The 27,298-nt window shown below is 41.7% G+C and overlaps 1 protein-coding gene across 3 annotated transcripts in view; it reads right to left on the reverse strand.

Annotated features, from left to right (window-relative positions):
- LOC130099277 (zinc finger protein OZF-like) overlaps positions 1-26,412 on the reverse strand; it is a 129,591-nt gene extending 103,179 nt beyond the window's left edge. For 2 of the 3 annotated variants that reach the window (XM_056264886.1, XM_056264885.1), the window contains exon 1: positions 26,187-26,380. The gene's annotated coding sequence lies outside the window, so the exon portion shown is untranslated. Of the gene's footprint in view, positions 1-22,618; positions 22,670-26,186 lie in introns of those variants that run through there. The other variant, XR_008808374.1, reaches the window with a different exon arrangement.
- Positions 26,413-27,298: the final 886 nt, after the last annotated feature.

The raw sequence follows: 27,298 nt of genomic DNA on the forward strand, positions 1-27,298 counted from the left end.
ATATTCCCCTAGTCGTAAAAAAACATAAAAAGCGGTTAGGAGCACAGCTTCTAAAAGGATGTTAACGTATTCACAAAACAGACCATTGCGTAATGAAGAGACAAGCTTGTGCAGAAGAGGTAGAGTAATGGGGAGGCGTTTGTCTGGAGTCTTTAGATTCTAGGATTTATCTATGCCTTTCAGTAAGTGTTGGATGGTGGGTATGGAAAAAAGGCTCGGGAAATTGGGATTATAAAATCGTGCGTGGAATTGAATGCCAGCTAGCGATTTACGAATTGTGGCGATCTTCAGATGCTGAGAATCGGAGCAATGAACTAGGAACGCGCATACTGTCGAAATTAAGATAGGCATTAAGGGGATAACGAACGAAAAACAAAATATGATAAACCGGGACCAAGCAGAATTATATGATTTAAGTGTTAATGGTGATACTCCTTTAGAGATATAGAACCTGGCGGAATTTAATAGGTTATCGAATTGAGAGTTTAGTCTAGGATCAGCTCGGCTAGGTCCGGACATGGTGTTGGATTCTGGTTTGCTTCTGGGCAAAGACGTCTGAAAGCCTGCAAACGAGAGCGAGAGAGAGCATCAGCAATGATGTTAGATTGTCCTGGAATGTGTACGGCTTTAAGGATGAAGTTGTGTGTGACAGCTTGCCAAGTCAGGCGACGAAGTAGAGACATAATTGACGGGCATTTTGAACGCCCTTCATTTATTATATCGACTGTAGCTTGGTTGTCGCAATTCATTTCTATGCGTGTGCGGGACCAAGCGGAGCCCCAGAGGACCCACGCTACGACGATGGGGAATAATTCGTAAAGAGCGATTGAGGACAAATTCGCACTAAATAAATGAAAAGCGTCCGACCATTTTTCTGAGAACCATTGCCCTTGGAAAAAAAACCCAAAACCTTTAGAAGGGGCTGCGTCAGTAAATAGCTCGAGCGCGACGGATGATTCGTGAACATCATTATAAAAAAAAGAGATGCCGTTCCAATTGTTAAGCAGGTGTGACCAAAACCTAAGGTCTGATCGGCACCCGTCATCTAGGAAGATCACGTCTTGCAGGCGGTCGACGGAATGAGCGAGCGTAAGGAGGCGAGAAATGAAGGAACGACCTTGGGGAATAATTCTCATGGCGAAATTGAGATGCCCGAGTAAGGAGAGCATGTCGCGTTTAGAAGCCATGCGGGCTGCGAGAAAAGATTCCAGAACCGCTCTTATTCTGGAAAGTTTGTCGTCAGGGAGAGAGGCTTGCATCAGAACCGAGTCGAGACCGATACCCAGAAATTCAAGGGAAGTAGCGGGACCCATGGTTTTCTCGATTGAAAGGGGCACACCTACGTCGCTGAATAATGATTTGAGCGAGTCCAGTACGGAGCTCTGTGGTGAGGGAAAATCTATTAGTAAAAAATCGTAGAGTAAATGTAAGACGAATGGGAGCTTGCAAACGTTCAGCAGGATCCAGCACAAAGCCTCGGATAAAAAATTAAAAATATTTGGACTACTTCTACAGCCGAACGTGAGTCTTACAGCGAAACAGAACAGAGATTCCCATTTGACACCGAAAAGATGCCAGTCGGAGGGGTGGATAGGCATGATCTTGAAAGCATCGGTAATGTCTGCTTTGGCTAGCCAAGCACCGTAACCTGCTAGTTTGATTAGATGGATAGCGTCGTCGACCGAAGCGTAGTACAGAGAAAATGGCTCTGAAGGAATGCATTCGTTAACGCTCACTACGCTATTAGAATGTGGAGAAGACATGTCGAAGATCAGACGCTTTTTCCCCGAATATTTGCGTGTAGCTATCCCTATGGAATTAATGCGATACAGGGAAAAGGGAGATGCACTAAAAGGGCCGATTAAATAGCCTTTATTTAGCTCCTTGTCCAACAGGCTTGAAACTGTCTCAGGTTCTGCTAAAGCAGACTGAAGATTTTTTGCGACGTAAGAGGTGGAGAGGGGAGAACCAACACCGACCCGAAATCCTTGAGAAAGTCCAGTAATTAAATAGTCAACGAAAGAGTAATCGGGATGGGAAGAAATGTAGCTGGAGAGTGTAGCGATGTTGATAGGAGTAGAGGGATGACCATTTAGAATTTTTTCTGAGGCGCCACTCTTCCTCTGGCCGCTGGTCTGAAGCGTCGTGGGCAGACAGATTTTGGATGCGGGTCTCTGCAGAAGCTGCAAATATGCGAAAATTTACACTTGGCATAATTACAAACAGATTCATTAAAGTTATTGCATAGAGGGGTGCCATTGAAAGCGATTATAGGTCTGCCTTTTACGTCAAAAGTCGCGTGTGCAGGATCAGCACCATGGACAGTGGCTGACTCTCGTGTAGCGAGTCCTTTGGGGCAAAAAGCAGCTGAGTGACCGTGCGAGCTGCACACAACGCAAGCCAGAGCTCGCTGACCACCGAAGTGACGAACCAACAGTTCGGAATCGGCAACGGACCAGTCCAGTCTAGTGTTGAACAGGGTGGTAAAAGAGGCCGATTTCGCAGAAAAAGATTTGTGATACTCGTACAAGAGCGTGCCTCCGTATCTTTGATTAAAATCGGCCAACATGGCGAGGTAGAGATCTAATTCTTCCCTGCAATCGGGAAAAGCTTGGCATAATATGTCTCTGAAAATTCCAAACGCTATGACGAATTCGCCGAATGATAGGTTGCATTGCAATCTGGGATCAGAAGATTTCAGGAAGACTGCCACGTCACCGCAGTCAACCATTTGACGATCAGCTGCAGGTGATGGTAGCAGTAAGGCACCAAAATAATATCCTTGCCTAAGATGATGTCGGATCTCCTTTTTGAAGACACGGTGACTGCATCGGGAGGGACAAAACGCCTACCGAAATTTTGCGCTGGAGTAGCCGTGGAGAGACTGAAGGCCGGTGTAGATGCTGACGTGGCAGCGTTCAGAAATGGCGGTCGATTTGATGAGGAAAAGGCCGAAGCTGCTGACGTGGCAGGACCCGAAGCCTAATCGGCCATAACAGGAAGAGTGGGGAAAGCAGAGAATAACCCTGAAGATGTTGATGGCATGGTTAATCCGGAATTTTTCAAGGCGAAAGCAGCTTCGAATACTCCTAGCCTTGATTCAAATCCTTTGACTGTTTCTGTAAGACCTTGGATGGAATTTAAGAGCTGCGTGTTGAATTCTTCTGATCCTGATTTAGGTGAAGGAAATGGTGTTACTGCAGATGACTTTGCCTTTTTGGCTTGGGCTGGAGGTGAAGACTTAGCAGTGCGCTTTCTACCTGCTGGTTTGGGTTGAGGGGCTGGAGCCGAGATGGCTGGAGTATCCTCGTCGGGTGGGGTAGCGGAGGTGCCCAGAGTGTTTGAAGCCAAAAGAATTAAATCATTACGTGAGAGGTCGTTGCTGACCGGCAACCCGCTTCCTTCCAGGAGAGTGACGATTCTCTCGGAGGGCAGTTGAGCCCATGCGGAATCCCGAGTTTGGATGCGGCTGCTTCTACGTACTGACTGAGGAGAAGGTGGTATGACATTGTCGTCTGAGCCGGAGGAATCGAAATCCACAATCTGTAAGTGGGACATATTGAGCTGAGTGAAAGATGCGCTTAACAAGCGAAAACTTTTCTACGACACCTACAGCAACGAAAGGGGAAGGTAAGGTCAATCTTTTATATTTGATGTTGAACTGTAATTGGTGATACGAAATTACCAATTAGTGACGTAGCGATAGAGTCTTTCTGGTCGAACTTACGCTGACGCTTACATTTCCCAGATTTACAACTCTCCGTTGATTCATACAATGGCAATAAGAAAGGCAACACTGGAGGAGCTTGATCAGCCTAAACGCTATAGGCTCAAAAAAGACCCGAGCACTGTTAAAACAAAGATAAAAAGCTCGGTTCAAAGACTATAGGGGTCATGATTGTCAGTTTATTTTTGGGGGTTTTTGGATACCCTAAACATTATCTTTTCCATGCCATCCATAAATATTGGAACTTTTAACATCAACGGATGTCGGGACACAACAAAGAGACTTGCTCTGTTTAATTATTTACAATTGAAAAAGGCCGAAATTATTATGCTTCAATAGACTCATTCTAACTTACAGAATCAGACACAGTGGGATTGTGATTGGAAGGGAAATATTTTAATGAGCCACGGGACTAATCTTAGTGCTGGTGTTGCTATACTTTTCTCTCTAGGTGTCTGTAATCAACCAGTTATGTTTGAAATAGTTCCTGGTCGACTTTTAAGAGCAGATATTATGGTTGGACAAATAGGGTTTTCTTTTTTTAATGTATATGCTCCAAATGTTGGACAAGAGCGTAAGATATTTTGTGAAAAGTTATCAGATGCCTTGTCGCAGTGCCCACAGGATAATGTTGTGGTAGTTGGAGGTGATTTTAACTGTACTATAAACTTTTCTATCTGACCACCAAGACTTGGTCCTTTATTTGTAATACTTGAAAAGTTGATCCCAAAATTAGGGTTTTCATATAACAATACCTTGTTTATATTAGGATATAAATATAGAAGGTCATGGCAACAACAATGTGTTCTTGCCAATTTTTTAATTGGCCAAGCAAAGTTAGCCATTTTGAAATCCCACCAGTGTAAAAATGCAGGAAAGGAAGTTGATATGGAAGCTATGTTTAGGTCTTTAATAGAATCTCGAGTGACCATTAAGTAAACCTATTACAAATACACTAATGTTGCTTTGTTTGAATGGAGATGGGGTGTGAGAGGCACTGGTAGGATGACCAAACGTCCTGTTTTCACGTCCTGTCCTGGCCTGGCTGTTTTTTATAAAGTGATGAAAATACCCTGGTTTTCATTATTTTTCATTGGGCCATTAAATTGATGGGTTGACGGGAATTACTAGATGGGAAAACAAGGAGGATAAGGAAGAAAAACAGGATAAAGAGGAAGAAGAAAACTAAAGATATAAATATCTTTTGTTAGTTAGTTTTTGTAAGTTTGTGAGAGCTATTTTTGTTCAATTTGGAGGTATTCTTTTTATTGATTTATTATTTATTATTTTATTTTTCTAATACAGAAGATACATTATTTCTATCATAATTTCATTCAATCTTTTTGAAACCAGTCATAATAAAACATGTTGAGTAACCTCTGAGAAGCCTATCTGAATTTGTGTCTTTGGTTATATTTTCTATCCATACAGAGGAGGCATATCCTACTTTAACCCTGTGGGGTCTGAGGTGTTTTTGGGGCCCTTGAGATGTTTTGACATGCCCTGACATTTGTGCTTATTTCAGCTACTTAAAACATACCATTTGCCAACATATAAATTAGCTGTATTCAGCACAAACTCTGCTACAATAATATGTGAGTAAAATTGATGTACATGTTTGCATTTTATAGAAAAAAAAATATTATGCGTGGTTAGTACGTTTTGGGGAAAAAAATGTCACCGCAATAAGGCCATTTAACACATACTGAATAGTTGTCCACAAGACTTTTGAGTTACTATTCTTGTAGGCTAGAATTTTTACTTCAAAATGAAGTGAAAATCATTCTGACCACTCTTTCACAAACAACAATATAATGATTTAAATTTCTTACGTCATTTTTTGGTCAGCACTGCTGTATGCGTGGAAGTGTGAATGGCCATGAATATTAATGTGATTTACACCTGGGTGGGAAGACTAAAGACACTCCCCCAATGGCCCATCAAGGTGCTGTGAGGCAGCCTGAACTAAGAATGATTCACTGATGAATAAAAAGTTAAAAAGAACAGCATTTATTCAAAATAGAATTCTTTCCTAAGAACGTAAAGACTTAAAGTCATTACTATCACTTAACACATCCTTTCAAAAAAAAAAAAAAAAAAAAAAGACCAAACTTGTTTTTTTTTTTATATATATAAAAAAGTGGACTGCCTGTTGCTTGCCTGCTTGTTTGCCTTGGCTCTCTTCGGAACTGGTGGATGGACGTGTTCATTGTCACATCTGTTATAAAAAATAAAAAAGCATGAGCATGCTGATAACACAATCAAATAAACTGTATTATTTTCATTATCAATCACTAATTGCCATGGATATTTGTTTTTTTTTTGTAATTTCACACAAGAATAGGTAGCCTACATTATGACGATGTAAACACAATTAGGCTAAATTTCATCTGTAAAATATTACGTCTGTGCACTTACTCAGTATGATTCTCGATCGCACTGAGAACTGAACGACACCTGCGTGTCCCTCTGCGAGGTGCTGGCGAAGGAGAGCATGATGCAGACACATTCCTAAAAAAAAACTGTTAGCATACATTATCCAAAGTAAACTGATGGACAATTAATGGGCATGGATGCACAATGTATGTATATATCTGTTGATGGGCCATGGGACGGAGAAATATCTGTTGATGCCCCATATAGACCGCACGCATTTAGTGATAGGACTACACGCAATGAACGGATCGTTCGCGAACGACACATCACTACATTTCAAACATTTACACCTGTATTCAGTTATTTACGCATGATATAGTGTCATAACCAAAACTGAACATTTAATTATATAAAAAATATATTGTATTTAGACCTCTTTTACCGGAGCCTGAAATATATTTCTCGTTATATAACCTAAGCAGTTATTCGCAAACCTAATAGGCTACATTACGCATAAGGCACTATTTTAGCATAAGTAGTGTCATAGGCTAACCAAAACTCAACATTTTTATATAAAAAATATATTGTATTTAGACAGTATCACATATTTTACCGGAGGCTGAAATATATTTCACTAAATCAATAGGCTATAGGCTACATAAACATGCAGTTATTCGCAAACAAAATACATAACGCATAAGGCAGTATTTTAGCATGATAATCAGTGTCATTAGCTAATCAAAACACAAATATGTTTAGAGAGTAATATCACATTTAAAAAAAGTTTACACGAGCGAATGTTAGGGATATTGTGAGGCAATATTTTCTGTAAGATGTCAAAAGCTAGGCAAAATATAGTCTGAAAATTCATTTGAGCTCTATACGATCAGAAAAGAAATTATAAAACACTAAACAACTTACTCCGAACTTGTAGGCCTATCCTCGGCGCGGGATCAATTCGTTCTTCAAAATGCAGCCATTCCTCGTCCGAGTTATAGGCTAATCTTCCTCTGAGGAAAAGTGAATTCTTCCTCGCTGTCTAGAATCATCTTAAGGGCCTCTTTGTCGGAGTACCGTGCCATCCTCAAAACGCAATGAATCTATCAGTGAAGAAACTTCGTGTTTTTACGCCATTGATCGCTAGGCGTGTGCTATGCATAACGTTAGATCACCTATTTACCAACTGAAAAGCGCTAGGGGCGTGGCGGCCTCGGCTCATTAAAAATAATGAAGGGAGAACGAAAAAACTGTACCTCTCCTTGGTTTTAAAACGGATTACATAAACTGGAAATATTTATTTATTTAATAAATTACTTCATTTAAAAGAAGAGAATACACGCTTTAAAAAGACACATCTCTCGTGTCTCTGTGGCAAGTATTGACTTAGTTACAGTTCATTTTTCGGACGCGTTTCAGAATGGACTTCACTGACAGAGAGAACGCAGAACGCGCATCATGTTTATTTTTCTTTATTTGGCGAAAAGCACAACACTTTGTTTTTATTGTGAGGTTCCACAAAAAAAATACAAACTTAACAGGATCGAATGATGTATAACACTTATATGTAAGATCAAAATCAACAGAGTAATTTGAGTCTTTTGAGAGTTAAATGTATTAAAATTAATAAGGCATCTTTGAGTAAACTTCGAGTATCATTTGAGTATCTCATTGCCCGGCAGAGTGTCCTGGTTTTCGATAATCAAATATGGTCACCCTAGGCACTGGTGATGTGATGTCCTATCAAAACAAAAAAGATTTCGTTTGAAAAAACTGGCTACAGTAGTTCGTAACAGTTTAAAAGGAATTAAAAAGAATAAATAGGTTCACATGGTTGTGGGTGCTGCTCTTATCTATTTTCTTCTCTGTCTGTTTTGATTCTTGTTTCTTCACTCCTCCTTTGACATGCACTTTTTAAGAGTTAGTTCTTTAAATGTAAATGGGGCGAGAAAAACAAGGTTTATTAAGGGACTGTTCGTTTTTTTTATTTAAGGGGCTACCGGAAGAGTTTTAAGATCTATAGTATAAAATAGACTTGACCCTCCCTTCGCCAGACATACATTTTTCTATGACTCTCCAAAATAATTGTGAAAAAAGGCATGACCCTCCCCGATAATTTATTGATTAGGCCTACTTCTGTACTGGTTTGCGCTTTGCAAAGATGTTCAGATCTATTGTTTTTGGCGATGCCAGTAACGCTCCTAAAAGCTGTCACAAAGAACTGGAAAAAACGAAAGTAGCTAATGATTATGAATATTTCAAATATAGCAAGGAGACATTTTAATTGTTTATTAATAAGTGTTTTCTGTCAGTGTCGGCAGCAAAGATGAAGTTGACGATGCTGACTCGCGATCTTCGCAGTGAACGTGCCAGAGAGAAATGCACATGTCATACGGATTACATAAGCAGAGAGCAGTCCGTTTCCTTTCGGTTCGAATTGTTTTGTTTATAAGTAGACATTTCAAGCTTTCTATAAATTTCTCAGGTCTGTGAGGCAAGTGGCCTATACGCTGAGTTTCGGTTCATTTATAAGACGAGCTACGGTTCACGCGCCCCGGCACATCCATGTCCTGAATATATTTTCTGCTATATTTGCTGCTTATTGATTAAATCCAGGCAATTGGTTGATGAAACATAGATTACAATTAAGATACAATTTATACAAAATGAAATTCACTTGCTTTGAAAGTGAAGAAAGGCTTTCTACAAAAAAAACTTGATGAAGTGGTCAAAATCATGTCCATTTGTCTCCCGATATACTGCGCATCTTATGATGTTACTCATGCTGTTAACTTTTCATATAATCAACATAGATGAGATTTAAAAATAAAATTATTTTATTTAAACATAAATATGAAACTAAATGCGTTTTCTTTAATGACTAGGCTACAACACATAGCCACATAGTTCATGATGATTGTTATGTTGTTTATGATGATTCCCTGTCAGACAGGAACAGCATCTCCAGCACAGGAAAGCAGGTTGAAGAATGGCTGAAAAAGATTGACAAGTCTGGCCTGCCTGGGAAATACAAGTGCTGGATCTACCAACATGGCCTGCTCCCGAGACTCATGTGATTTCTCACGGTATACGAGGTGCTTCTATCAACTGTTGAAAATATGGAGCGGAAATTCAACAAGCACCTTAGAAAATGGTTGGGAATACCCCCCGAGCTTTACATCCTTGGGGCTCTACATAAAGTCGGGCCAGCTCCAGCTTCCCCTGTCTTCAGTGGTGGAGGAGTTTAAAGTCGCCAAATGCAGACAGTCTCTGACATATAGGGACTCTCAAGACCAACTCACCAGGGAAGCAGGAGTAAGAACAAGATCTGGCCGTAAGTGGGCCGCCAGCACGGCAATTACCCAGGCAGAATGTTCTCTCATGACCAAAGATATCATCGGAAACCCTTGCACTGGAAGATAGGGTCTAGGAACAGCACATTTCCAGCAGTGGTTAAAGTCCACCCCTAGGGAGAAGAGAACCATGATCCAGGATGAAGTCCGAAACCTTGAGGAAGAAGGGAGAAGAGCAAAATCCATCGAGCTCGCAACCCAAGGCGCCTGGATGAGGTGGAACCTCCCAAAGAGGACAATCACATGGAGTGAACTGTGGCGGATGGAGCCCTTCCGTATATCCTTTCTACTCCGAGCAGTGTACGACACCTTACCAACCCCAGTCAATTTGCATAGGTGGAGGATGAGGGAGGACCCACTGTGCAGGTTGTGTGGCGGGAAAGGAACAACGGCGCACATTCTGTCAGGGTGTAAGACCGCATTGACACAGGGGAGATACAGGTGGCGCCATGACAAGGTGTTGGCAGTGCTTGCAGACATTCTGGAGCAAGAATGGAGGAAGAAACAACCAGCCAAACCAAGACCACTGCTGAGCACCCTCGGCTTTGTGAAAGAGGGCCAAAGACCCGTCATCCACAGCCAAGCCAGGCAGAATCTCCTGCAGTCAGCCCAGGGATGGGAAATGGAGGTTGATCTTGGGAGGAAACTCCACTTCATCATCGGACATCATCCGGACATCATCATGTGGTCTCCAGAGGGTAAGAAGATCATTCTGGTGGAGTTGGCGGTGCCGTGGGAGGAGGGCTGTGAGGAAGCTGCAGAGAGAAAAAAAAGCCAAATACCAGCAACTTCTTCAAGACTGCCGGGACAAAGGGTGGACGGCGTGGCTGATGACGGTGGAAGTTGGATGTCGGGGATTCCCCGCTCAATCTGCATGGAATTTATTAACAAATGTTGGATTGAGGGGCCACTTAAGGAAAGCAGCCATTCGTAGGCTGGGAGAAGCATCAGAGAGAGCCTCCTGTTGGCTCTGGCACAAGAGACAGGACATAAGCTGGAAGCCTGGAAGAGAGGGGCAGTGACCTGGCCAGTCACTGCTGACCCGCCAGCTGGAGGGTGTTGTGGTTAAGGGTCGAAACACCCAGTGAAGGTCGAGGACCACCTGATGACCTCTCTCCCAGGCCAAGGCTTCATCCATTAGAAATGGGTGTATGGTAGCATCGCAGATGTATTATACAACTGAACTTTATTGGACTATCTAGTATGGATTTTGACCTTTTGCCTGGCTGGATTGTGAGTATGGATTACCCCATTAAACTGCACTTGGAACTACCTTTTCTTGTGTGCATATCGTGACAGACATACACCCACAAACATAACACTTCTAACAATGACACTTAAGTTCTCAAGCCAAGTTCAAATTAGGCTTCAACACAATCTTGTCCTGCAAATTCAACACATCCTCATTTGAGCAGTTTATTTCAGTTTGCAATGTGTATTATTTTCCTATTTAATCGTTCAACTTGTTTTATAATTTGTAACTGCTGTGCACGATGAATCAGTCCGTTCTTAGGGAGTTGAGCCTTAGTGCAAGATCTTCTCCAGCGCCTTTCTCTCCTTCTCCTCTGTGCGTTGTCCCTCCGGAGGTGTTCAACTATAAGATAATCCATAAAAATATCAACCTTGTCTATTACATTAACATTTCTTATTTCTGGGTCATCTCCATCCGTTACATTCAAATCATGCAGATAGTCTTTAATATAAACAATTTCTTCAGAAGAAGATTTTTCTGGGAATTTATCAGAAGAGTTCATAATCATTTCCAATATTTATTACAACTTCAAAACAGAAACAGCAATTTACTGCCATTATAGGCGCATTATAAAGAGCCAGGACATTTTTTATATAACTCGAAAGAAGAATGTCATACATTGAGTTGGAATGAGTTGAGGGTGAGTAAATCATGGACTAATTTTCCTTTTTGGGTGAACTAACCCTTTAAAATGCTTTTTCAATGGATCTCCCAGCGCTTTGTAGTAATGTTGTTGCGTGATGTGACCATTTACTCTCAGTCTAGAGCCCTGTATAGTGCTGTATTTCTGCTTTACATGAGCGCCACCTACTGTCAAAGAGTGACATTTTTTATTTTGTATTGATCTGAACTGACAAATTAGACATTAATGTTGGTTGAACACGAGTTAATAGATACCAATCAATCAACAAAGTGTCCTGTGCTCACCACACACTGGCTATAGGTTGTAACGGCTTTTAGAGCAGTTACTCTGGTTTTGAGCAGTAGTATTACTACTATGCTCTAGGGGGCTCTCCAGACTTCTCTTCCTCTGGATAAAAAACAGGGAGAAGTAGAGTTGGGGTATGTCTGGTTAGAGAGAAGCATGGCCTCTTTCTGCTAACCTTATGTGTAGAGTCCGGGTTGAGAAACTATGGTTTTGAGCTCATCCAAGTAAGTGTTGTTCATTTTGTGTAGTAATCATTGGTTTTGCTGGTTTTCGTCATCTCATCTAATATGTGTGGTGTTAATGTTAGCCTGTATGTTGTTGTTTAGAAGGACTTCTTGGATATACCACGTCCACAGAGTTATCTTTCTTATGCTACGGGATTGAGACATCGTCCCTTCCATGCTGTACTGGGTCTAATGAGGATACTCTTTGATTATGCCAATATCATCATTGGATATATTGGATCAATGCAGATCTGGGATGTTTGAGTGCAAGGACACCATTATTGCAACGCACCCTAAGCTAAAACCTGGATTTAATCAAGCGTAGAGCTTGAATTGAACTACTGGACTTTTTGCTCTTTTCTTGTTTGACCAATCCCACTCCTCAGACTGATCTCATGAAATGGCGTATGTATGACACGCCAATTCGTATTTCCATTTTTGGCGTGCTATCAACACGCATAATCGCTTTTCAGCGTGTTTATCAACGCCTTTGACTTAACGTTATATTACTGTATTATGTATATATAAATATATGACCTACCCCAACCCCGTCCCTAAACCTACCCGTCACTGGGGTTAATACCATTTATGAGTGTTCCCCTACCATCCTAGGAAAAGAAATATCGCTCCACAGATGTAGATATAGATTTTGCTTCGTTTCGCTCGTACATTTAACGGCGTACACATACACGCGGAATCACTCGGACATTTAACGGCGTACACATACACGCAAAAGATTTCGGCGTGGACATACACGCGGATATCTCAAAATGCGTGTAGATAACACGCCACTTGAATTGAAAGTGGCGTGTATGTTTACGCAAAGTCATGATGTCATGTTGCACTCCTGGTACTAAACCAGAAAACACGTGTATACCTTCAATTGTTGACTCACTTGTTGTATATTGTGGTGTGACTTATCTGATATAAATATGTTTGCATTTACCTCTGTGTTTGGACTTGGTTTAAGAGTTTCTGAATCTGGTTAAAAGTAATTAGTCAATGAAGTCCTCCCTTATAAATTTATTTGTGATTCAATCTTCTGAGAGTTCTTAGTTGGACGGTTACAAGGTGGAGAGGAGAGATTTGGCTATAGGGTGATGTGTGGCTAACTTACACAGAAGAGACTTTGTTGCTCAACACATAAAATAAACTACTTACCGTGATTTCAGACTGTGTTTACGTGGTTTCTCCACTGTGTGGATCTTCATGTGTCGGTTCAGGTGACTTTTAATAGAGAAACTCTTCCCGCACTGATCACACGTGTGCGGCTTCTCTCCAGTGTGGATCCTCTCATGTGCTTTCAGATTTTCTGACCGACTGAATCTCTTGTCGCAGTGTGAACACTTGTAAGGTTTCTCTCCAGTGTGGATCCTCTCATGTGTTTTCAGATGTGATGAGTGACTGAATCTCTTGTCACAGTGTGAACACTTGTAAGGTTTTTCTCCAGTGTGGATCATCTCATGTGTTTTCAGATTTGCTGACAGACTGAATCTCTTGTCACAGTGTGAACACATGTAAGGTTTTTCTCCAGTGTGAATTCTCTGGTGTAGTTTTAAATCACTCCCTGTAACAAAAGTCTTCTCACACTCAAAGCACATGTACTCTCTCACACCAGTGTGTATTTTCTGATGTCTATGTAAATTAGGCAGCTGTGAAAAACTCTTTCCACACACAGAACATGAATACGGCTTCTCCTTCGTATGAACTCTCAGGTTGTATTGAATGCTGTAGTATGCACTGATTGCTATTACGGTTCTAAATCACCTTTAGAGGATTATTTACCAATTAATGTCCAGTAACTAAGAGAGGAGTAAAGAAGCCAGAGTCATGGATCCAATTCACTCCGTGTATTAGTTAGTTAAATGAAAGAATGAATTATTTTCCACAATATCAACAAAATGTAAATATGTCACAATAAAACAACGTAGGCATACGTAAAATAACCAAACAATAAAAACAATGTGTCTTGATTCAAAATAATATATAAAGGCAATGAAAAATGATGTTAATAAAAGTACTCAGTCTTAGGAAGTCCCAAGTATTTCAAAGGAAGTTCACTCGATGGCAAAAAAGGGTACAGATGTCCTTAGACGTCGATCATCCGATTCGGTACAATCCCAGTGAAAGTCGAACAGGCAGTTACATGTCGGCAAGAATCCCGGTCTAGTCCGGATAGAGTTAACGTGATGAAACTCCAACCGGCCCGTAGCTTCGCGCGCTGCAAGGCTCAGTGTGCGATGGGTTTGTGTGATAGGGTTCAGCTGGATAATCGTGGATAACTTGTATGTCGTTGTGTAAATGTGTGGTTCTACAATAAACAAACATGCTCAATTAGTTTTCTGTGACAATTTGTACAACAAAACTGTGTTATATCACTTCACGTGACTGAACGAGAGACATCGCAAATATATAATAATAGCATAACACGTCAGCAATTCTCTTATAACTGAGGAAATATCTTAGCGATGCATTCAACAGAATATCAAACAATGATTATTAGATTAAGTAATGTCAGATAAACACTTACAATCTGCAATGACGCACACGATGATATTCGCCAGATAATACCAACGACCTCTGTAAATGATCACACAATTTCGACCGCCCATCACATCTGAAATGCAAACTGGTCACCACCTACGTGCTATATTGTCGATCGATCGCTTTATAATCTTCATCCACCTCACCTTATTGACTCATGATATAACATGTACTACATTTCTTCTTTCTTTTCTATTGCCTCATATCTGATCTCACCTCACTACCGAACTCGCGAGACTTCCAAATATGATCTCGCCTCACTTCACTGAACTCGCGAGACTTCCAAATAAACTCTGCCTACACAGCAGACACAACACTTGAACAGAGCACTATACAACTACAACTACGAGTTAAATTCAACATGACCATGGCCTTTTGCACAGCCGCCCCCAAATTTGGTATGCAAATTTGCCCTATAAGGAACTCTCTGGATCTGGGGGTAAAGATGGCAATTCAATCAACTTCGCTACTGGTCTTGTGTATGTCTGATCTTTCACTTTGACCACTGCTGTTCTGATTCTCCCATCTGAACTAGGAATGACAGCAGAGACAGTACCAACTCTCCAGAGCGCTCTTGGAATCTGCTCATCAACGATGAGTACTACAGTACCAACTGCAATATTCTCTTTCTCTCTGTGCCATTTCTGCCTTGACTGCAATGTGGGTAGGAAGTCATGAATAAAATGCTTCCAAAAATGATCACTCAGAACCTGACTATGTCTCCATCTTTTTCTACTGAGTAATTCTGGGTCTGAATAGACAACTTGGGGCAAGGAGGAGTCAGGCCGCCCCATTAGCAAGGAATTGGGCGTTACTGGGTCTGGATCTGCTATGTCGCTAGAGACATAACCCAAGGGTCTAGAATTAAGGATGTTCTCAACCTCGATCAGGATGGTTCTTAATACCTCCTCGGTAACTGTCTGAGCACCTAAGGTGGTTCTTAAGGCTGTCTTTACAGACCTCACTTCTCTTTCCCACGAGCCGCCGAAATGAGGTGCACTGGGTGGATTGAACCGGAATCTGATTTGTTCTTTTGCTAGCTGGTCTCTGATGCTGGGCTGAATCTGAGAGAAGGTGTCCTCCAGCTCTCTGCATCCACCTCGGAAATTTGTTCCCTGATCGGAGAGAAGCTCATAGGGTTTCCCTCTTCGGGCAATGAAACGCCTGAGAGACAGCAGGAATGAATCTCCATCCATGTGATCCAACAGATCAAGATGTACGGCTCGAGTAGTGAGGCACTTGTATACGATACCCCACCTTTTCTCAGTGCGGCGGCCCACCTTCACTATCAGTGGTCCAAAACAATCTACTCCGGTGGAGTAAAAAGGAGGTTTACATAGCCTCAGACTTGATATAGGTAAGTCTGCCATTCTAGGAATCATTGGCTTGCCTCTCCACTTGTTACAGTCAAGACAGTGGTGCTGATGTCTTCTAATCGCCTCTCTTCCTCGCAAAATCCAAAATTTACGCCGCAGCTCAGCATACACCCTGCCAGCTCCCGGGTGGCGCAATTGGTCATCGTAATGCTTAATTATGAGCTTCACTACGGGATGATTCTGTGACAGAACAATAGGGTGCAGAACTGCATCACTCAATCCATGGCACCTACGAAGTCGTCCTCCTACTCTAATCAAGTCTAGTTCTTTGTCATATTCAGGAGCAAGCTTAATGAGTCGGCTATGTGCAGAAATGTCTTTCCCTCCCTTGAGTAAAGCAAATTCGTCAGGAAAGTCTTGCATCTGACATTGTCTAAAGATAGACAATTCTGCCTTCTGAAACGCATCTGCACTCGGTGAATCTGTGTTGCCAGCCGCCCCATGAAGGACTCGCGCTGTAGCTTCTAGTAACTCAGTATAGCTACTAAATTGACTGGGATCAGGTTCAACTTGCAGTTTATGTTCAGTCAAGGAGCCGCAAAACACAGATTTCTTAAGTTCCTGAACTTCTGCAGGGGCCTGTCCTTCTGGGGCCTTAGGCCAACAGCTGCTAGACTGCATCAAGAAGACCGGTCCTTGTTTCCATCGTGTTTCTTTAGCTAGCTGAGCCAATGACAACCCACGTGTGATATCATCAGCAGGATTGGCTGCTGAATCGACATAGCGCCAAGATCCAGGGTCAGACAACTCTTGAATTTCGGTGACTCTAACTCCAACGAACACTCGGTATCTGCACGAATCAGACTGCAGCCAAGCAAGAACTGTAGTCGAGTCAGACCAATAGACGAATTTGGAGATATCTAGAGTTAGCTCTTTCTTCAAGACGTCTCCTAGCTGTGCTCCTGTCAATGCAGCACAAAGCTCTAAACGAGCAATGGATATCTGTTTCCTTGGAGCGACTCGCGACCTTGCGGCCATGAATGCAACTTGCATATTGCCCTCATCGTCTTCAGAACACAAGTAAGCTACAGAGCCGTACGCCTTTTCAGACGCATCACAAAACACATGCACACTGCGGCTCTTGACAGGATGCTGAAGGCTGGCACTGTAGCATCTTGGTAGGTTGATCTGAGACAATTGTGGAAGCTCACTCTCCCACTGATGCCAAATGTCTAATAGGCCTAATGGTAGATTAGGATCATCCCATTCACGTTTCTTGTCCCACAACATCTGCACGACAATCTTGGCTCTTGTGGTATAAGGAACGAGATATCCAAGGGGGTCGTAAAGCTTGGCTAAAGTGCGATAGATGCTCCGCATGGTAATTTCACCATCATCTCTCTGGTGAGGTTTGTATATCAATGTGTCTGATCTACATTGCCATATCAATCCAAGAGCATTCTCCTGAGGGTTAGCCATCTCTTGACTGAGCTGAATCTCCCCACTCTTCGACTTTAACTCAGCAGGAAGGTGGTGAATGACCTTGGGGATGTTACTGGCCCATTGCCTCAATTCGAATCCACCCTCCATAAGATGGAACTGCAATCGGTTTACCAGCTGTACAGCTTGAGCTTCAGTAGAGACACTCTTGAGACAATTGTCAACATAGAAGCTACGCTCCACTGTCTGACGTACTTCATCAGTAGCTTCGATATCCACCTTTGCATGTGACTGAAGTGCATAAGTAGCACAACAAGGGCTACATGCCGTGCCAAATGGCAGAACTTCCCACTGGTACACGATGGCCGGTTCAGAGGTCTTTCCATGACGCCACAGAAAGCGGAGGAAGGGTTTATCTTCATCAAGGAGACGGATTTGATGGAACATACCCTTCACGTCGCTGCTGATGGCCACAGAATGTTCCCGAAAACGTAGGAGAACTCCCAACAAGCTGGCACTTAAGGTAGGACCGGGTAAAAGCTGTTCATTCAAAGACTGACCCTGGTACTCAAAAGAACAATTGAAGACAATACGGTTCTTCGCATTGTGATGAACCATATGATGTGGTATGTACCACGACTTGGAACTCGGATCACATTCTGCAGATGTCAAAGGGGTGACGTAACCCTCCTTGAGCAGTTTCTGAATCTCTGATTCGTAAGACGCAGCTTTACTAGGCTCTCTAGCTAGTTTCCGCTCTGTGCTGCATAACAGGGCCATGACTGCCTCTTTGGGTGCGTTCAGAGGTGGAGGTGACTCTTTCCAGAGTAAAGGTGTGGCGTACCTTCTGATACCATTCACATCAATCCTGATGGTTTTCTCCTCTAGGAGGCGAATAGCTTGTGCATCCTGTCGTGATCGACTGACTACTTTCTCAGATTGATAAGGAAGAGTATCTAGCTGCCAAAGTTTTTCGACTTGACGGAAGAGCTCAGCTTCAGGAGAAACACAAGAAATGAATAAACATTCTTGAGGCTGCAAGTGAGGCTTAATAAGCCTTGAGGGACCTTGCAATGTCCAGCCAAGCATCGTATGAACCGCCGCTGGACCTCCAGGAGGACCCAATCTCACTGGCTCCACAGGGGTTATCAAGTGAGGATAATCTGAGCCGATAAGTACCAAAGGCTGCGCTTCGTGGATGTCATGCAAAGGTAAGTCACGGAGATGGCGATATCTTCTTTGCAAGTCAGAGATGGGGTAAGTATGCTGAACCAAAGCTAGCTCTTTTGCTGTGAATGCACCTTTGACCGGGTAGGATCTGTCAGGGTGTGAAACAGGTGCTATGGAAAAGGATACAGATCTACCATGAATGGTATGGACATCCTGTCTCACTGTGCGCAGAGCCAAATCTTCAATTTCACCTTGAAGGTCTAGACGTCGAGCAGCTTCGTTTAACAATATAGTGCGCTCAGATCCGTCGTCTAGCACAGCGTAGGTTTCTAGTGACTTATCACCATTCCGAATGATTACCCGACTTAACTTCAGTAGCACTTGCTTGCCACTCGTAGGTCGATCCAAATATAGGGTCTGAGAAGCAGGGCTAACTGGACTTTTCTCCGATATCCGGTTATTACCTTTACTCATCCCATCAGCGTTGGCATTGACTTCATGAAGAACATCAAGATGCCTCCGTTCACACTGCTTGCATTTCGCCTTTAACGTACATTTAGATGAAGCATGCCCTCGTCCGCAACGCCAACATCTATGCCCCGTTCTGATCCAACTCTCAATCTGCTCCTTAGTTAAGAGTTTGAAGTTGGAGCACTGATTCATGTAGTGCTGAATTGTCTCACAGAACGGACAATACTTCTTCGGCTTCTCCTGTGGTCTTTCTGAGTCCATGTATTCAGTCTTTGGGAGCTCTACTGATCCTACTTTCTGCTCTCTACCATGTAAAACAGTGGTCAGCTTCCGGGGAACAAAACCAGTTCGCTTGTCTTTGTGAACATTGTGTTTCACATGATCAGGATAGGACCCATACTGTGTTCCTTCTACCTGCACACGGACCTCATATTCCAGCCAGTCTGCGAAATCAATCAGCGTTGGAATAGGAGTCTGAAGGGGGTTAATGAATCTCTTGAAGTTAGCTCTTAGGTCGTACGGCAACTTGGCTAAGAGACGAGAAACATGAGAGCCACATTTCAGTTCAGTCCAACCTGTGCTACCTAACTGGTTTAACATTCCAACCAGTGCTCGGACACGAAGGGCAAATGCCTTGAAAGACTTCACATCCCCGCTCCTAATATTGGGCCCATCCATCAGATCAGTGATCCTTTGCAGTGCCAATTGATGTGGCTGCCCATACATATCAGTGAGCGCTCTCATAGTATCACTGAACGGAGTACGACTGTGACTATACGAGTCAGCGACAAGTAAAGCATCTTCCAACTTAAGGTGGTCCATAAGTATTTGGAACTTAAAAGATTCAGAAGCGTCTTCAGGAAGAACGTTATTTAAAGCAAGCTTAAGACGAGCAAATTCTCTAGGGTCATCTCTAATGAAATGGGGAATTGTAGGAGTTGGCCCTCGATATTGCGTTGGTGGTGGATGCACAGGACGATGAATCTCAGAGTGTCCAAACGAATGATGAGAACGGTCAGCGGTATGTAACGGTACATTATCTTGACTGTATTCTTGCCTCCAACCGATTGGAGAATGATCGAAATGATCCATAGAGGCATCCTTAAACTGACGCCCTCTGTCCCTTAAACGACGATGATAAGAGTCCGTAGCTGGCCTATAGGCGTCATGATACGGCATACTGGACCGCAACATTGGTGGATCATCTGGACATTGCTGACGAACATCAGGTGAAGGAGGTGGGCGCAGGGCAACATTGGCATCATGATGGTGATCACACCATTGCAAGTCATTCTTACTACTATGTGGATCATTATACGAAGGGGTCGACATACCTGAATTGTGCGGGCTATCACTAAGCCGGCCTGCTCTCTTTAGACTGTCTGTAAGCTCCTCAATGAGATCTCGCTCACAACTGCGAACTGTAAGGAGGGATTCATCTCTAGGTGGCACCAAAGGAGTATGTCCTGTATGGCCAGAGTTTCCATCACTCTGCACTGCCTCCTGCATACTAGTAGACTTTGGTGTGGATGACACCACAGCTCCTTCACTCATAAACGGTTGCTCAGCTAATGAAACCTGGGAAGCTAACACAGGAGAGTTAATGATCATATCAGATATACGTTGCATGTCTTGCCTCATTCGCCTGTTTTCCTCCCTCAATTCACGCATACAACTGAGCATATCAGACTGCTCATCTGCAAATGCAAGCTGTTTCTGAGGATAACTAACTTCATAATCACCCAAATGTGCTGGCCGTCTTGTTACTCTACGTGGGCGTTCGACCTCTGGCTCCATAGCTCCCTCACTAGTTCTGGACATCATCGCTAAGATGGTTATAGACTCCGGCTCGAAGGACCATTTAATGTATTGAATGCTGTAGTATGCACTGATTGCTATTACGGTTCTAAATCACCTTTAGAGGATTATTTACCAATTAATGTCCAGTAACTAAGAGAGGAGTAAAGAAGCCAGAGTCATGGATCCAATTCACTCCGTGTATTAGTTAGTTAAATGAAAGAATGAATTATTTTCCACAATATCAACAAAATGTAAATATGTCACAATAAAACAACGTAGGCATACGTAAAATAACCAAACAATAAAAACAATGTGTCTTGATTCAAAATAATATATAAAGGCAATGAAAAATGATGTTAATAAAAGTACTCAGTCTTAGGAAGTCCCAAGTATTTCAAAGGAAGTTCACTCGATGGCAAAAAAGGGTACAGATGTCCTCAGACGTCGATCATCCGATTCGGTACAATCCCAGTGAAAGTCGAACAGGCAGTTACATGTCGGCAAGAATCCCGGTCTAGTCCGGATAGAGTTAACGTGATGAAACTCCAACCGGCCCGTAGCTTCGCGCGCTGCAAGGCTCAGTGTGCGATGGGTTTGTGTGATAGGGTTCAGCTGGATAATCGTGGATAACTTGTATGTCGTTGTGTAAATGTGTGGTTCTACAATAAACAAACATGCTCAATTAGTTTTCTGTGACAATTTGTACAACAAAACTGTGTTATATCACTTCACGTGACTGAACGAGAGACATCGCAAATATATAATAATAGCATAACACGTCAGCAATTCTCTTATAACTGAGGAAATATCTTAGCGATGCATTCAACAGAATATCAAACAATGATTATTAGATTAAGTAATGTCAGATAAACACTTACAATCTGCAATGACGCACACGATGATATTCGCCAGATAATACCAACGACCTCTGTAAATGATCACACAATTTCGACCGCCCATCACATCTGAAATGCAAACTGGTCACCACCTACGTGCTATATTGTCGATCGATCGCTTTATAATCTTCATCCACCTCACCTTATTGACTCATGATATAACATGTACTACATTTCTTCTTTCTTTTCTATTGCCTCATATCTGATCTCACCTCACTACCGAACTCGCGAGACTTCCAAATATGATCTCGCCTCACTTCACTGAACTCGCGAGACTTCCAAATAAACTCTGCCTACACAGCAGACACAACACTTGAACAGAGCACTATACAACTACAACTACGAGTTAAATTCAACATGACCATGGCCTTTTGCACACAGGTGTTTCTTCAGGTGTGATGCACTAAGAAATGTTTTCCCACACTGATCACATGAGAACGGCTTCACTCGGGTGTGGATCATCATGTGAACATCAAGTTTGAAATCGTTTTCCACTTCACTCAGTTCTTCTCTCTCTTCCTTCACTTCACTCAGTTCTTCCTTCACTTGACTCAGTTCTTCTCTCTCTTCCTTCACTTGACTCAGTTCTTCTCTCTCTTCCTTCACTTCACTCAGTTCTTCTCTCTCCTCCTCCACTTCACTCAGTTCTTCTCTCTCCTCCTTCACTTCACTCAGTTCTTCTCTCTCTTCCTTCACTTCACTCAGTTCTTCCTTCACTTGACTCAGTTCTTCTCTCTCTTCCTTCACTTCACTCAGTTCTTCTCTCTCCTCCTTCACTTCACTCAGTTCTTCCTTCACTTGACTCAGTTCTTCTCTCTCTTCCTTCACTTCATTCAGTTCTTCTCTCTCCTCCTTCACTTCACTCAGTTCTTCTCTCTCTTCCTTCACTTCACTCAGTTCTTCCTTCACTTCACTCAGTTCTTCCTTCACTTGACTCAGTTCTTCTCTCTCTTCCTTCACTTGACTCAGTTCTTCTCTCTCCTCCTTCACTTCACTCAGTTCTTCTCTCTCCTCCTTCACTTCACTCAGTTCTTCTCTCTCTTCCTTCACTTGACTCAGTTCTTCCTTCACTTCACTCAGTTCTTCCTTCACTTGACTCAGTTCTTCCTTCACTTGACTCAGTTCTTCCTTCACTTCACTCAGTTCTTCTCTCTCCTCGCTCTCTTCCATCAGGTCTGGCATGAAAGAAAAAAAATATTACATTTATTTTCAGTACATCAAAATAATTCAAAGAGAGAAATATAAAGTGAAAGGACATGAAAGTGAGCCCTGATGTAATGGTAGAAAGTAGACAACTGCTATAAAATATTATGATAATTTGATGCCTTTTTATAAATTGATTATATGTCCTTGAAACTTTCCATGAATGAGGTAAATTTATCTTCCAATTATTTTAAAAAACATTATAGGCACGAATCCCATGTTTCTTTAGCAAGAACTATTGAATATATTTGATCAATGACACAATTATCTAACATATTACATTAAAGGGGTGGTTTACTGCTTTTTTTCTTTGCATGCGTGTGTTTATGGGGTGCAATGTAACTTGTATTCGTGGTTTTTCTTTTTTAAAAAGTCTTATTTTTTATAAATGTCACCTTTATTGTAAGCCTCTTTCTCCTCTGTCATTTGAACGACCGGTTGACTTCCTGATTCTATGAAACCACTCCCTCAGAAACAGGCAATGGGCTCAGATTGGTTAGTTTGGGCCGGTGTGTTGTGATTGGCTAAACTGCGTAGCGCACGTTGTCCGGAACCGTCACGCCCATTACCTTTACGGGCGTGAGTTTCATGTGCTCCGGTTAATGTAAATAATGGTGTCGATACTGCCGTATCAGTTTGAGCCCGAATCAGACCCAGAAAGCGGCGATGAAGAGAGTCAAACAGAACCTCCCCAAACACGGCTGTTACAAAACGTTTCTGAATGGTACGTTTTTGAATTATTATTATTCTATTCTTCTATTATTACATAAGAAGTTTGATACCCTGTTATACTTGAAAATGCTACTGCTGCTTGTTAGCTTTTTGAGATACGTTTTTATCTTGATTAAACATTTAATACAAATGATTACATGAGTAATACAGTTTTTAGCAACAGTTTCTTGTGGAATCCGGCATTGAATTGTTGGAGATTCTGGAAGCTGTCTTCAGTGAAATGTGCCGCACAAAGAGCTAAATTACGATTGTAATTGTCAGAAACATTATCAAACATAAATTGTAACCATTGTTGACGAACTACAGCGTCCGTAGGAACCCCGAACACAGAAGACCCATTAGCTGGATGAAAATAACACACTTTCGACGGCATGGCTAGCTCTCCCCTGTAACTCTTCCTCTTCGGCAAAGCCGCAGAAATATGGCCATGCCCTTTTTTGCGTATTCCGGAGGGAGGGTTGATGCAAATGTATGGGTTAGTGACGTCTAAAACCCAGCTGTAGTCCCATTCGAGTCGTTTTTGTAGGCATTTACACTTCCTGATTTTTAGAAGACGATATCTCTGCTTACATTGAACTTTCAGCGCTGCAACTTTGCAGATACTGTTCATGCACCAACAGCAACATTACACACTATTTAAAATGAAAAAAGTGAAATCGCAATCAACCACCCCTTTAAAATTTACAATACTGCCATATTTTTACACCAAATTTGAGATTAATATTATTATTTAATATTAATAGACTTTTCCTTGCACTGACGCATGTGAAAGTGGGACACCAGAAACACAAGCTCAAGTGAATAACCCTGTGAGAAATAACACAAGCGTTTAGCATTCAAGTGGAATGGATTGTTTGTCTTTAAAATTTGAATTATTATTGAATGTTATATGTTGAATTTATGTTTGTAAAAAAAGCTGCCACCGAATGTGACTTCATTTCACGACCGTTGTAGTGTCTGTAGAAACTTCACACGCTCAAAGTGTAGAGTGGCTTTATCTAGCTTTAAAAAAAAAAAAAAAGTATTAGTAATATCTGTGTCCTACATGTTTCACTCAACCCTGTGTTACTCCTGAAATGATTTTCTTTCTTTTAAAAACAAAGCATTTCTTAAAATTCTGACACACAGGAAGTGACATCATCTGGGCTCTTTATACTGCATGATGGGAGGACAAGAAAATAATCTCAATCCATTCTCTCAGTTTTTACACAAACTGTAGCATTGACTGTATTCATCAACCCTGTTACCAAAGTTACTGTAAGAAGAATCTCTATAACTATGAATAACTTATATGATATTTGACAAATACGACTTTATCAGTAACTTTCCAGCTAACAATTTATGGTTCCCAGAACGTTCTGGGAGCGTTAGTTTTTGGTTGCGGGAACGTTCCCTAAACGTTCTGTGTTAGTGGGGTTGGTGTTTACTGATTATTCCTAGAAATGTTGAAAATGACTAGAGTTCTGGTAACGTTGTAGCAAATTGTGAACCAGATATAAAATAAACGTAAAATAAAACAGTTAAAGGGGTCATATAATGCCATTTTTGTACAAGCTAATATGATTCTTTAGGGTCTAAATTAAAACTTTGTAATATACTTTAATTAAAAATTCTCATTAGTATTGTAAGAAAACACTTATTTTACTTGGTCAAAAACAGCTCTGTTTTCAGCACGCCGTTTCAGTGCATATGCCTTTAAATGATAATGAGCTTTGCTGACTCCGCCTCTCTGTGCTGTGCGTACACCGTTTGTAACACAATAACCATAACGCGTTGTTCAGTATAAACATGGGATTATTAATTATATTGAGAACGTCATACATAGAAAACATGCCGTAATGTACTGAGTGTAAACCTTAGACGCATTCATTGTGAAGTGTGCAGCTAGCGATTTGCAAAGATATAAATATTAATATAAAGTTTAATAAAACGTTACACTCACTTCAGTTCTTCTGGAGGTTCAGCAGGAACACGAATATCTGGTACCGATCCTTTATTTCATGAGCAGCTTCTTAGCAAATCCAGCTTTATACTGACCCTCGTTTATAAAGCAGTCTGGTGAGAAATGATTCACTCAAACATGAGAGCATTGACGTTGCTCGTGGGGAATATTCCCTTCGAAAACAAACTCAGCCACTGCGTCTTCAGCGGTTCGGATTCAGGAACATTAAAATGACTGCTGTGTTCGTTATTACACCCAAGAACAGAACACCACAATCGCTTAGACGCCATTCTGCTCATAGACAGTGCTCCAGCATATCAACAATGACCCCGCCGGTCCGCGCAGACTATGATTGACAGCTCCTTCACGAGCGAGGGCGGGTCTGTGTTGAAACCGTCCTGTCAATCAACAATCGTGGGAGGGGTGTCCGTTTTATTGACGTCACAAAAACGAACGGCTCGATTTGAGGCAGGGGAAAACATATAAGGAGATTAAAACAAAACCACTGGATGGATTTTTATCATTATATGATGGTTGTGTACAGGCACTGCCAACACACATTTCAGTACAATCAACTTGTAAAAGTGCATGTACCATTATATGACCCCTTTAAAATAGTATTTAGTTTGATCTGATCTTGACAATCAATATAAAAATGTCTCAAATCTTCCTTTACTGACCATTTGTTGAAACAAACCCAGAACATTCTGTACCATTTCATAGTTGAACTGTTTATCTAAATGTGATGAAGTGCTTGAATGTTTCTAACATGAATGTTCTCCAGCATCATGAATGAATGAAGAATAAACACCAACCTCTTTGTTCTTCAGGATCTTCAGTGTGTTTCATTCTGCAGGGTTCTGGATCACTCATGTTCTCACTGTCCTCTTTAATAAACTCAGTCTTGGCAGATTTCAGCTCTTCCTGATGCTTTCATGCTCATCTTCACTTGTAGCTGATGGGAATTTGCAGCATTTATTACTGAATTACTGTGGGAGGAGCTTCACTGATGATGGGGTTGCAGTGGGAGGAGCTTCACTGATGATGTGATTGCAGTGGGAGGAGCTTCACTGATGATGTGAGTGCAGTGGGAGGAGCTTCACTGATGATGTGATTGCTGTGGGAGGAGCTTCACTGATGATGTGAGTGCAGTGGGAGGAGCTTCACTGATGATGTGATTGCTGTGGGAGGAGCTTCACTAATGATGTGATTGCTGTGGGAGGAGCTTCACTGATGATGTGATTGCAGTGGGAGGAGCTTCACTGATGATGTGATTGCTGTGGGAGGAGCTTCACTGATGATGTGATTGCAGTGGGAGGAGCTTCACTGATGATGTGATTGCAGTGGGAGGAGCTTCACTGATGATGTGATTGCTGTGGGAGGAGCTTCACTGATGATGTATTCCATTGGGAGGAGCCGATCTGCCTAAACCAAAAATATATAAATTACTGAGTTTGTTTTTATAATAAATGACACTTCTAACCATTTATGTATGTCTATCTATTCATCGTACAGTAACTGATGCCAATTCATTCATTATTTTTATTGCTAATCCTGACATTATTCTGCTTCCTTTTTAAAATACAGGTAGAAATATAGAAAAGAAAATAAATAATTTAAATTCTTCCAAATATAAACAATGGTAAGAAAAACAGTTAAAATGATAAAAAGAAATAAACTAGTAACCAACAAATCCCCTCAGTCTGCTGACACCAATGAAATGAGCTTTAAGTGTCAATTTACAGGAGATCTGAAGACATCAGCATAATAAATGAGGAGAAAACAGGAACTATTGTCATGAAATAAAGAGTGTTTTCAGCAGATCTGTTAATATTGATGAGCTTTAGACTATTAACACTCATTCAACAAGCCATTCAGGATCATCAGCAGATCATCTCACTTTATTCTGAGTGTTTGCTGATAGAAA

Source organism: Rhinichthys klamathensis, unplaced genomic scaffold (assembly GCF_029890125.1).
Source record: "Rhinichthys klamathensis goyatoka isolate OS25496 unplaced genomic scaffold, OSU_Roscu_1.1 h1tg000227l_1, whole genome shotgun sequence".
NCBI lineage: Eukaryota > Metazoa > Chordata > Actinopteri > Cypriniformes > Leuciscidae > Rhinichthys > Rhinichthys klamathensis.